Raw genomic sequence first — 12,577 nt, 5'->3', positions numbered from 1 at the left:
TACTGCCCAGCGGGAAGTTCTGAGGTACAGGTAGCCTTTTGCTTCCAGCTGTACCATTTTCTGTTCATTTAGGCCTTCTGTAGCCTTTGACTCCTGAGATGACTAGGGCCTATTTAGGATATATAGCAATCTACTAAAGTTTGCCTTTGTTTTCATCTGACTGGCTTTCGCCTCCATTGACATGCCATTTCATCTTCATTACAGGTAATTAAATTTGGTTAACTGTGTGCCTTTCAAAGGTGGGAAGGCAAGTCCACATTGTTTTACTTTTCATAGTTTCTCTTTGTCCCTGATCTATTCCTAAATAAATGTGGAAAAGACAGAGTAAAAAGGAGAATTCTGGGACCACTTGGGTCCTCACCATCAGAGGACCTTACGGGCAACCTTGGAAGAATAAACTGCTTCAAGAACAGATGCCCAGGTTTGTGAGATCATAGTTTTCCTTATTTAGTATGTCCTTTCTTTGCTATTTTATGTATGGGCCCATGGAAAGAGAACCAGGTAGTTAACGAAGTTCTGACTTCCTTTAATGTTAAGTTATAACGTAAATACTTTGAGTGACCAACAGCACAGTATTTCCAGGCTCAGCTGGGATAAGATGGGGCTGAAATGAAAAGCAGGAATGCATAATGCAAAGAAAATTATGGGCAAAAGAACAAGGTTATTCTTGACTTTCTTCTAGCAATATAAGAGAGAAACATGATATATATATTTTAAATGGTAGACAAATAGAACAATTTTTAGTGATTTTCATAAAGAATCAGTGATTTCCACATCCAAAGAGAACATCTTGCCTTAGATCAACCTGAATGTTGTCATGAGCTGTACAAATGAGTCCTGGTCTCTTTCAGTTTGCTAGTTCCATCCCTTGCCTTTATCATAAAACACTCTCCCTGTCAACCTGCATTCTAATCTGACTACCCAGACAACTTACCATGTCCTTGAAACCGAGTCTCAAGACACTGAGTGTTCACCTTAGTGACTTACTAAATTAAACTGACTGCTTCATTGGATTTTTCTGGGAGTAATGTCATCATAGGTTGCAGTTAGACTTTATAGTCATTAAATCTGTGGTGAATGTAACAAGGATGCATAGTAGAAGTGAGCATAAGCTCCAGGTCACTGCAGTCATAAAGCTAAGCTATAGGTAAGTGTGCCATATGAAACCCATGATGTCCCTATAGTGGGTGATTTGCTGAACGGACTCTACCATCTGTACATCAAGACAGTTATACTTGACATATCCTGCCCTCAAATTCCTGTGAAGTTGACTGCACCACAGCAGGTGCCATGGAACAGCTTATGCTCCTTAAATTCATAGCATGTTCAATGTTCAAGGAGTTAATTAAAAAATACTCTCCAGATTTACACATTTTCTAAGAGTAGATCAAAAGAGGGTTTGGAAATACAAGGCTAAAGTAAATAAGACCAACTGCTGATTTTTCAATTAGGTTATGTTTCAGGGATACAAAATTACATATTCCTTTCCAATGCACGTCCCCTGCACTTTTTAAACACAGAGCAACCCATTATTAAGCTATTAATCACTTCTTCCAATTAATTGCTAGAAAATGACCCAGGTTTTAGTAGTAGTGTTTCAATTGAAAAGCTCTTTGATACTTGGCAAGGTAAAGTTACAGACAGTAGTAATTTGAGACAGTGAAGCTATTTGCTGCTGTTTAGAATCTCAATTACTCTAAAGATAGATAATTACAAATAAAACAAACTTGTTCTCCTACATTAGTAAGTGCTTTTTTTCTTTACAAAATTTATGAGTGATTATTTTCAGCCTATAAATATAATTTCTAAGTGAAAAATTGACCTTAACAGTATGAAGTATAGTTGCAAGTAAAAGCTGTGTTTTCATGGAAGAGAATAAATGCATTTCCTGAACTCTGGCTGTTAAAACTAATTGATTTATTGGCTCTCTATATATTGTTCTATTGTCTTTATGCTCTTGGACATGGAAGCTCTTCAAAAAAGAGCTAAAATCTGCCACATAAATATGACAGTCGAAGAACTTTCCCACCCCCTTTTCTTCAAGTGTTAAGGTTTCTTGGAGCTTAAAAATCAGAAAGATAAAGAAAAATCTCTTTCCAAGATTGGTTGGAATTAACTGAATGCTGCTGCATCCCTTGGCTTATGGAATGTGTACTTTTACTGCTTTAATGTTCCCGAGAAGTTAATAGTGTGGGGGTTCTTTCCTTTTTAATCATATTCCTTTCATAGTAAAATATTTATTCAAGCAAATGTAAAGTACTTGTCAAAATATGAGAATATGAAATTCCCATTTTTAGGTTTTTAAACACAGCAGTGATACAAAATATAAAGTGATGCATTTTCCCCCAGGGTTAGTTTTGAAATTCATGAAATTACCAAATATGTTTTTGTTTTATTTCCCTTCTACCTTTTGGTTGCTTTACAAATTAGTAAATATAATGAGAGAAGTTTCTCAGCTGCAGTTGATCTCAATGCTGCACAATCATCTCCATAAAGAGCTATGAAGAAAAACAAATAAAGTGAAAAACCCAAATACTGAAATGCTTCTATCTAGATTTTTCCATTAACATGAGGTTTAGTCAACAGATTCAATGATGCCTTCAAGGAGAAACTTAGTTCAGGAAGCAAAACAAGGATCAACATTTTATAGCTTGTGTGCATATATCTGACTGACGCCAAGGGACAGGGAATACAAATGTCCAGGTTATCCTAAGCAAGTCTCAGGTCTCTGGACCTTGATCTTCCATGAAACATTCCAGTCTTCCCTTGATCCAAACCCATCCTTTATATTGCTGCTGATTTAAACTGGTTGGGAAGGTGGTAGGGGTATTTTAATATTTTCTTAAAAGTTTCTTTACCCTAAGAATATACCCATAATAGTATTCTGTATAAAGATGTAAAGCATAAAGAACATTCTGTCCTTTGAAGTAAAAGTTTCAGTGCATGATTTGCCAGTGTCACCTATATTTTTGGTCCAACTGCTAACTCCATGTGCTAAATGCAGTCAAAGACAGAAAATTTAGAAGAGCTTGGATGTTTTCAAAGGAAATTAATAAAACAAATACCTCTTACATGTCAAAAAGGCCTGAATTGACATCTGGAAAAGAGATGTGGTTCAATTAATTGGTGTAAGAAAACAGGATTTCTCCTCTTTCAGACACTTATGTCCTTCGAGTTATTTCTCTATTCTCTCATACAGAATTTGTTACCCCACCAATTTTCCCAGATAAACCTTATCTCATATGTAAATGTTACCTTTTTCATTGTAGCACACTTTTAAGTAAAACAGCAGAGAGCCTCTGTGTTTAAAAGGGATAATAGTACTAAGTGATTTACCAATTAAGAGTCTTTCTGAATGCAGAAAACTATGAAACCTTCATTTGAAATCAACAGTTTTGGAACAAGGGAATATTAAATTAAGTTAACCTTGAAAAAAATTAGTCTGGATACGGGGAAAAGGCCAAGACAAAGGTTTATTCTTAAATATTTTCTGAATGATCAGTGAGAACCATGGGTATGCGTATGCTCCCTATTTTCAAAGAACTTATAAAGCAATAGTTAACACTAAATAGCGTGTCAGGCAACCTATACCAGCGCATAAATACTCATGCGACAATTTCTAAAGGGTATGGCAAGAGGTGTGATCAGAATTTTGCAGAGAGTGGCTAACAAAAGAAAGCTTACAAACAAATATTCTGTGCTCACGTAGACAGGTATTCCCATCTCTTAAAAGCCATCATAACTCTGGCTCAAAAATCCGGAAATCAAGCAAAATACCTTTAAGAGTTGAGTAATTCCCAAATCTGACTTTTCAATATTTCTATATTTGCTGACCCTACAGTTTTACTGGACCCTATTCATCTTTACATCCATGATAAATTAGGCAATACCCAAGACATTTCTGTGGTTTAGTAGATGTTTCTTGATTGAATGAATGGATAACTGACTAGGTAAGTCTCTGGATTTTCTGGTGATAAGTCAAAACACTAAGCCCAAACTTGGACAGATTACTCATGTCACTGAGTCCATAGCTTGTTATCTACAAGGAAATCCTCCACATTACCCTTCGTAGGAGGAAAAAACCTACAGAAGCTCTGCCATTATGACTATACACACACACATACACATACATACACATACATACCTGTGAGTATACAAAAAAGCATCAAACTCATGGAGAAAAACTGGCCCTTATTGCTGGGATTAGAATCCATCTCTGGATTTGCCTGAGCTCATATCAGTAACAGTAATTATTTGGTTATTTGCACATTACATCTGCCAGATTCTTCCCACCCAGCAATGGACTCAAGCTCTAGCATGACACTCTGTAGCTCAGTGTCTATATGATCCTTTCTCAAAAGTCTACTGCTACTTCTGATGTTTCCTAGTCAGCTATAGAATACCCCCATATTATCTTGCAGGTGGATACTAATTTAATCATGAGGACAAGGTGAGTTGATCATAATTCATCACTCCTTTGAGGTGACCATTCTGGGAAAAAAGGCACTACTCTCTGTTTAAATAAGCATTAGCAGTCTTGCAGAGACAATTGAAAACTAATCTTATCCCCAGAATTCTAAACTTGGCTGCCTTCATCCCTTCACCAATAGTAAGAGAAATAAAACATTTTTTTCTTAATTACAGCACAGCATGTAAACTATTGGCCTCCAATGACCATGAGTGAGGAGGGTAGGACAAAGCTCACACAGTCTCTCTATAGCAACCCAAACAAAATCTATTTCACTTCTCATGTTACTTTTCTTTTTCAGTGCCTGCTAAATGGGACCAAAGACTCAAGCATAGGCAAGACCAAAATGATGGTAGATACTAAGCTGCACACAGAAGTCTGGGAATAAAGAAAAAAAAATTTTCTTGGGAAAGCAGAACACTTCAAATCTCCTAAAATAATATTAAAGTTCTTACCTAATCATACAAGGCTAAGACTTAGGTTTACCTAACAACACATACCATATACAAGTTCTTAATCATATGTGGTCAAAACCTCCCCCAGTGCCAAAAATTATTACTCAGGATATGGGTATTATGTACAATTTTTCATGGCAATACTGACAAAGGACAGAGATCACCAATTTTACTATTTTTAGTGTGATAACTCTTTACTGCCCGTTATGGTTACGCATTTTAAACAAATCTTAATATTGTCATGTAGATAAAGAGCCAGTTTCCCACTTTCTTCTCCTACAGCCTCCCCCCACCCCATTAATTAGATCATGAGAGCTGTGCCTTTTGGTACCTAGAGATGAATTGCTTGACCAAGTGAACCTTAGTAAGATGTCCTAGGAGCCTAAGGAGCTTTAGGATATTGTTTCAAAGAACTATTTCAAAGAAATTATCGTTCTCCAATCATTTAACTGAATTTCATCTCTGTTTTGTTAGGGAGCTTGGAACAGGTGTTAAAATCCAGGAAAGAGGAAAAAGAAGGTGCAAAGTGTAAGTATCTTTCACAGGGACAAACCACAGATCAACTCTGACTGTAAATTAAGTCCATTTGCCCAATCTGTTGCCCTATCCATTTTTCTACTCAGGCCAGTTTAAATTTACCCCATAACAGGTTTATAAGAATACAAAATTAGAAAATTTAGAAATGTCAGAAAAAGCAAGATTTTTTTTAAAACTTTCACTTAATTTTACCTATTTTTCTAGAATGTTGAGGATGGGTAAAGGGAGGTTTTGAAAAGTCTGTTTCATTTACCTCTTCCTTCAGTGCAGAGGAGAAATCACAATCTCCTGCACAAATGGCTACTCCTGCCTTCCTAGCATTCTTATGTGTTATAAAGCCTTTTATAACATCAGATACCCAACTGAGTACTTCCTTTTACCATTAACTCCTTAAGCTATGAATATTTAACGAAAACGAAGTTTAAACCTGACTCTTTTCACAGTTAGTATCTATAATCCTTTTTTCCAGACTAGGTATTTCTAAATCGTGTTAAATCTTTCATCTTCCTTCTGGTCAATTTCAAGGTTTTTATTGAATCAAATGCAATTTTTTTTTCATACCAGTGTTTCGTTTGCTTTTAGTCACTTCTATGGGCTTAGCAAGATCTGTTAAAATTAGGTGATTGATTATCCTATGTGAGTACATTGATTTAAGCATTCCTTGTTTTTAGGCAACAACTTCAAGGTGAATCGTTTATTTATTTATTTATTTATTTATTTATTTTAATGCATGGAAATAATTCAACCAAGTCCTGAAAAACGGAGGGCATTTTTCTTTTGGGGACTTTGAAAAAAGTTTGTATTTTTCTTATTTTAGCAAATGATTCAAACTCAGCTTTTAATAATCCTATGAGATAAAATGTTAATAAACAGATCTACAATTAGGCATTATATTTTCTCCTGATAAATTGCTAGAGAAATACACTAAAAACAATATAGTCGAGCTATAAATACAATGATTCTGTAGTAGGTTTTTTTTCCCACCTTAAGTAATTTTATTTCCTATAAAGTTATAAAAGATCCTTTAGCAGCCTTCATTATTTATCTCCTTTAAATCGTAAAACTAAAGAAAAGAGGAAGAAGAGTTAACCTCTGGTGACCAAAGGTGCACTTGATCTGTTATTTTGTATTCTATACTCTTCAAAAGAGCAATATAAACAGAATTATTTATGCCCAGCAAAATGTTGCTTAATTACTTATGCACCACTGTTTGCTTGTATTTTAAGCTCTCTCTACCACCCACAGGCAGACGTTAAACAGCTGCTAAAAGCTAGCTTTAGTCTTGCCTGTTTGAAATTAGCATACTTGAGCTTTGAAAAAACTTTGTTACCAATTTACATATGCATAGAGACTGATATTTAGACTCACCATATGATATGTCCCTCAAGAGCTTTTCTTATTGCCTCCATCCTCAGGTCTCAACCTAGAGACTGTAAATCTAGCAGGTGATTAATTCTATACCCTTGAGAAACTAGCAATTAGCACTTGCAACCAGTAAAAAATTGTCATTTCAAAACCCTGTTTACTATGCCCATGTATTTTCTACGAACTCACAGTTAACTCTAAATAGATGTGCATGGCAATAGATCTGCAGACATTTCTGTCTCTTTATGTAAAATATAATATTGCTACCAGCTAATCAACCTATTAAATATATATAATTGGCATTTCTTTTTTAATATAAAATAGCAAGATGTAGCAAGCATGGCAGCACCATACATGATGTTTTATGTTACTAAACCTTAATCAGTTCATTTCAACATGATGACTTTGTAGGGTTTACCTGTTCTGTGTCAATTCTTATCTCTGATAGCTGAAATTACCGTACTTCCAGATGTTCTTATGCATTATTGAGGTCTTCTGCAGTAGATGCTGGAAAAGGTAAGATAAGGTTTTATTTCTTTGTAGTAGTCACAACACTGAGATCAAAGACGGTAAAGTGCAGTGCTTAGTATTGAAACTATGATGAACCTAACATTTATTTTCAAGTCGCAAACCTATCATAAAAACTGCTCATCAATCCTCGGTTAACCATTTCATGTATAATCTGTGAGTCGGGCAAAGAAATGTTTTCAGAGGTTTAAAAATATGTATTTGACAACACAATAAATCTAGAGCTAATTATTCATGTACACAGCACAAGTTTTAAATTGAAAATATATGTTGGAAGAGCTCTGCTGGAAGACATGAGTGAAAATAAAAAGGAAAAGAAAGGCACATGTTAAAACTATTTCAAAGAATAACTTGCTTGAGCAGTTTGCTTTGGTCAGGTTTATGAATCTGTTAAAGAAAATTTACTATATATATATATATATACACACACACACACACACACACATATATACATATATATATACACACACATTTTTAAGTGGTTTCTGATAAAACCTGCCAGTACTCCAAAGAGTGCTAACTGAAGTGAAAACAGAATAATTCCATTTTCTGAAATGTTTTCAGTTAAGTTCAGGGGAGAGAAAATAGGTTAAAATAGCTAACATGCATGCTACCTACAGTATGCGAACTTATTGGAACAAAAACATTTCATTTCAAATTATATGCTACACATTTTTTTTTAATTACAAGAGTAAAAAAGGAAAAAAAGCCAAGTAGAATTTAGTGATCTCTATTGTGAGTAATCTTCAGTTAACAGACAGCATTACTTTAAAAATAGATATTTAAAATCCAGAAAACACATGCAGGAACAATTTAGTTCTTGGTATTAGTACACGAAGGGCAGCGAATCTCCTTTATCCACAAGCACAAAGTTAGGAACAAACGCAGAAATGATCTCGTAGAAGACTGGACCTTATTTCTTCCACTTGCACTGTCATTAGACGGTCTGCTAAAAAAAAACTGCCAGACTTTCGACTAATTACATCATCGGATCATCATACTGTTAAAATCGGTTGCAGGGCACTTGTAGACAACTAAATCCCTGCTTCTAATTACTATTTTAGTCTCTTTTTCCTTGTGACATGTTGGTGATAGATCATTATTTTTCCAGCAATTTGTTCGCATTTATATGCAATATAATTGGATCTGATTAATTATTATGATTAATGACTGCAGAATTTCCTTGCAAAGCTATTAATACTGGTAGTATCAAATGAAAGACATGGACAAATTAAAGCCAATGGATTCCTGTTGCTCGTACTGGCAACGCCTGGGCTGGAGGTAACCCTTTGCCGTTCCCTGTTACACAGCAAGCAGATAGTGACTGCAAACGTGAGCTCTTTGAATGGCTATCAGAAGCTCATAATGTATAAACTATTTGGAATGTCTTTAGGCTTTTTTAGGTACCTTGTAAATGAGAATTCTAGCAGGTCTATGTTCAAAAGGAGCTCATAGTGCTATTGATTTAAAGTAGTAAGGAAATACGTAGCATTAAATGTATGTGGAGAGCTATTAAGAAATAATTGTCTTGAAGGATATTTATAATTTCTCCATTTTCCTCAACAAACATGATATAAGGCACTTAGTTAACTTCTATTAAATGTCAGATTACAAAATTTCTAAAGGACATTTTTATGTAGAGTGTGTTTTGTGTTTTAAATTATACTCTGGCTTAGAAGTAGGATATTACATGTAAAAAAAGCAAACAACGACTGAGTAGCTTAGGGGATCGACTTTCCTGTTACCTCTGGGACCTGACTTTAAATCTGGCTTTGAGCAAACTGAAGAAAAATCATTTCAATCTAATGGCAGCAGCAAATAAAAAAATCAGATAGTTTGAGTTCCTTGAAGGTGGCAGCAAGCTTTTTGCTTTATGAAGTGTCTAGGATTCTGGGTTTTAAAGGAAAGAACTGGATGTGGAGGATGCATGCCTGATTATAAACTGTAAAATACAAAAGATGTTGAGTATAATTTGCATCTGTCATAAACAGTGCTGGCCCTGCTCATAGCATGAGTCTTAACAGGGGGGCATGAAGTCTTGAATCTTGCTGAGAAAAATAGATTCATTCTGTCTGACCCAGAATTGGTAGTGGCGCCTACATTAAAGTCAGGATTCTCATAAGATTTTAAAAATGGCTTTTTAGTTAGAAGTAGATTAAGGTATTTGAAATTGTTCAACATGAAAATGCTGGAAAAAATTTTTTTAATTAAAAAATTTAATTTAATTAATGCTTCAAAACTAACCCAATATACAACTGCAAAGAGATGAATTTGTCTTATCAAGAGCTGCAATATTTCTTTGATGATTCCTATTAAATTAAGCTCTCCAAACAGAAAAAGGAGATATAGCCTTAAAAAAAATCATTGTGTTCAGGTGAATAACAAAACAGTTTAAACACATATGACTCTTAGTTTTATCAAAGAGAATGGATTCCTGTGAAGCTGTCACATGATTATTGATATTGAAATGTAAAATACTTCCTTTAGTTTCACACATTTTAAAAGATTGTTGGTCTCTGGTCTATATTTGTTATGGAAATGATTAATAAAACTAATGCAGGAATATCATTCAAAAATCTCCTACCCCCTACCAGAAAGAGTAATTTGGCCCATCAAAGTTTTAAACAGGCCTGCCCCCACCGACAATCCCCCTCATATGGCTTTATATAAATTATTTATATAAGGATAATGCTAGTTTTTCTTCAGAGAGTAGAAAAAGGGGATTAATGTGAAGATCAACACTGAAGCCATTTTCATGGGCTCCTTGTATATATAAATTACTTTCATGGCAATTATTTTAGAAATTAGGGCTGGCCCTCACCCCAGGTGAGAGTAGGGAGCTGTGGTGAAAGGCAGAAATCCTTCTAAAGGATTTCATTTCTTTTTCCTAGGTAAGCATCACCACCCAGGAGACAGAGGGCACTCATATACCTGGTAATTAATGTTGGGTGATCTCAGTTGGTAATGTGAGAAAGGTAATGAAACAATTAGTAACAGAGCAATTAATGACATTAGTAAATACACTGTGTGTGGGTTTCCATTAAGAAAATTGGTTTTGAGATATGTTTTGTTGGGAAAAACAACATAAGTTGAGTAAAATCACACATTCTATAAATACAACAGCCCTGGACACCGGGCATTCACATTAGAGTAGACAACCTATCTCTCACGGCAAGAAAGCCCCCTTCAATTCATATTTCAGGTAGTCACTTTGGATTTAATGAAAAACTAAATCATGATATGTTAATAACCTATTGCCTTTTAGCCACGTGCACCAAGTATTTTACACAGCTTTGTAGGATGGTTTTGAGCTTCATATTTTTATTATCATTACATACATCTTAAGGTTATGTCTGATACATATAGTGAAAGAATTTCAAAAAAGAAGCTCATTTTTAGTTTTAGATGAAACTAAATAATAGAATGATCAGAGTCAATTGTCCCCATGTCACCATTTTAGATGATCAGCTTATTTATTGGTTCTTTAACTATTCAGAGCCAATACATCATCTAGCAACCTAGAAAAATCAAAAGTAAATACTAGGCCTCAAATCAGTTCTAAGCTGCTGACAGACAGCTAACCATTTAAGTGTCCTGCATCAACTCAGTGCAGCTTCTCAGGAAAGAATCTCTTGAAGCTTCTCCTTAGTATTATTCACTCTGAAAGGACTTCCCTAATTCTCATTCTAAAACCAAGACTCTATCCAAACAAGGAAGGTGATGATCAGTCCAAGACTGACAAAGATTTAGAATCTCTTCCACCCAAAATTGAATTAAACTGCTGTGTCAGAGTGCAGAACACTCTTCTTAGGAATATCAAGTCTGGATTCTCCCTCATATATCTGTAGAGCCTAATCAAGAATGGCTAAAATACAGACATACCATGTTTACATACTGGCTATTCTTCAAAACCCATTTATGCCCATGATTTACATCAAACCTTTGCTACTACAAAATAAACAACTTAAGATGATAAGTGATTGCTTGTTTTTCTCTGGAATCCTCTAGCCAATGATTAGTGAATTGTTTTGTGTAGTAGTGAAATAAAACCTTGCCTTAAGAGCTTTTAGATTCCTTAAAGACTATCTAGTTCACACCCAGCATTTTGTAAATGGAAAAACAAAGTTCCAAGAAGTTAAATAATTTGCAAGTGTCATATTATTAATATGTGATAGGGTTTAAAAGAGACCCAAGCCCTTTGACTCTAAATTTACAGCACTTTCCAATATAACACACAATTGCTAACTGATATGAAAAGGAATAATACAGCTTTTAGGTCTCTTTTCTAATGTCAGCCACTTAGAATTCCAAGGGATATTAACGTTTTCATCACCAACACTCTGGCTCATATTTAAAGCACATATTTTGCAAATATTCTTCTAGAAATGAAATTAAAATTGGAAACAATCTAAATACCCACTCTTAGGAAACTCTAGTAAATGATAATTTATTTGTGCAATTAAGTATGGTTAGACCTTTTGATGGAATGAATTACCTCTTCTTTTCATGTACTGGTATGAAAAGTTATGTATTATATTTTGTTCAATGTTTAAAAAGCAAGCAACAGATTGTCAGGCATGGTATGACTCCGTTGTTTAATTTTATATCTGGATATGCAAGGAAAAAATGCCTGGCATAAGACACACCAAATTACTTAATATTGCTTATATCTGAGAACAGAAATAGAAGGGATGGGAGGGAGCATATCAAGAGGTACTACATATATTTCTTGGCTAATTGATTTGATTATAACTACCAGGATATATTTGCTTTTGTAGTCAGAAATTAAAAAGGTAAAACTAAAAAAATTGCATTAAATTTTATAGGCTTATGTAGTCTCTGCAATGATCAATTCCATGTGATTTCTTTTTTTCAAATTTTTACCACATTTCTGAAATGCAGACATTTTTTGGTATGTGAAGTATTTAGTGATTTTTTAATACTTCCCTAATTATTTGCTATTTTTTTATTAGAATTATGAAATGTAATAATGTTTTTATAAAATAACAGTTATGAAGACTTACATTTTTATCAAATAACAATAGAAAAGTATTCTATTTTGTTGCAATTAATACAGTATTATATTATGCAGGTAAGTGTAAATGTGGAGGAAACAATTTAATATCACCACCAAGGATGTTGGTGCACATCGCTTAGCTGAAACCTCCAAAAGAGAAAACAATTTAATTGTTTGTCAACTGTCGATGACTCTGCTATGAAAGTT

Source organism: Dasypus novemcinctus, chromosome 7 (assembly GCF_030445035.2).
Source record: "Dasypus novemcinctus isolate mDasNov1 chromosome 7, mDasNov1.1.hap2, whole genome shotgun sequence".
Classification (NCBI taxonomy): Eukaryota; Metazoa; Chordata; class Mammalia; order Cingulata; family Dasypodidae; genus Dasypus; species Dasypus novemcinctus.
The sequence above is the reverse complement of the archived record's forward strand: the minus strand, read 5'-3'. Positions refer to the sequence as shown.